The sequence below is a fragment of the Benincasa hispida genome, chromosome 11 (genome assembly GCF_009727055.1).
Source record: "Benincasa hispida cultivar B227 chromosome 11, ASM972705v1, whole genome shotgun sequence".
Lineage (NCBI taxonomy): Eukaryota > Viridiplantae > Streptophyta > Magnoliopsida > Cucurbitales > Cucurbitaceae > Benincasa > Benincasa hispida.
The window spans coordinates 20,535,270-20,536,455 of NC_052359.1; the positions used below are offsets into that span (position 1 = coordinate 20,535,270).

The window sequence follows — 1,186 nt, forward strand, 5'->3', positions numbered from 1 at the left end:
TTAACCTGCCCTTTATGCGTTGCCGTGCTACTAATTGCAGTTTCTTGTATTAAATTCATCATCGCATTCATTTGGTTTTGTAGGGATGCGATGATCTCATTGCTTGCATCATTGTCTTTGATTCTTAGTCGTTGATCACTTTCTCTCAAGTCTTCATGATTCTTTGAAATGTGATCAAGTATGTTCTTAGCTTCATCACATGTCTTGTCAAGCAGACCTCCAACTACTACCACATTGGCAGCCGTCTGCGATGCAGGGTTCAAACCATAGTAGAAAATTACCATCTGTAGACAATTGGTAAGCCATTATGCGGATAATCTCGCACCAGTCGCTTAAACCTCACCCAGGCATTACTGAGCGATTCGTCGATATCTTGTTCAAAATTAGTGATCAGCTTTCTCCGTCTTGCGTTTTTTATCAGGGAGAAGTACTTCTTCATGAACTTTTCCACAACCTGTTCCCGCGATGTAATCTCCCCTAGTTTGAGAAAATAGGCCAATTTTCGTGCTTGGTCACACAACGAAAATGGGAACAATGTTAGTCGAACCTCCTCAGCGGAGATGTTTGGGAACACAAATGTATTGTAGATTTCAAAAAAACTTCGGAGGTGAGTGTGCGGATCCTCGCCACGTCTACTGTCAAACTGTTCAACAATTTGAATCATCTACAGCATCACTGGTTTCATCTCGAACCTCCATCTGTCCAAAGTTGGCTTCATGATTCCTTGTGAGAAATCATAAAGGTTGGACGACGCATAGTCCTGGATGGGCCTATTGCGGTCGTTCGCCAAGAGGATGGGGTTTTCCATGACATTATTTACGTTGGGTGCTCTGTCTTTCGGTTGCTCCGCCATGTTAGGATTTCTCTTTTGTTGTTGTTGTAGGCGGTTGTTTCTTCTTCTTCCTTGGAAAATTCTCTCAATCTCTAGGTCGTAATTGGGTTCAAGAGTTTGTCCTTCGCTCATATGACGCCCGCTTCTTCCTTTACCTAAGGAGAGGTAGTGTACAGAGATGGAAAGTCTGCAAAGAAAATAAAAAAGTTACCGTTAGCACAATCTGTACTACCGTAGTCCCCAGCAACGGCGCCAAAAACTTGATACGTTGTTAATGTGATGAAATAATGGTGTATATTGCGATGGTGGTGTATGCGTTTTGCATTCAAGTTTTCCTAGCAAAATCCAAGTATA

General features: G+C 42.3%; 1 non-coding gene across 1 annotated transcript; it reads left to right on the plus strand.

Annotated features, from left to right (window-relative positions):
• The first annotated feature begins 299 nt into the window (after positions 1–299).
• LOC120092247 lies at positions 300–406 on the plus strand. Its single transcript, XR_005485957.1, has one exon. It is a non-coding gene; the product is annotated as a small nucleolar RNA R71 (small nucleolar RNA).
• Positions 407–1,186: the final 780 nt, after the last annotated feature.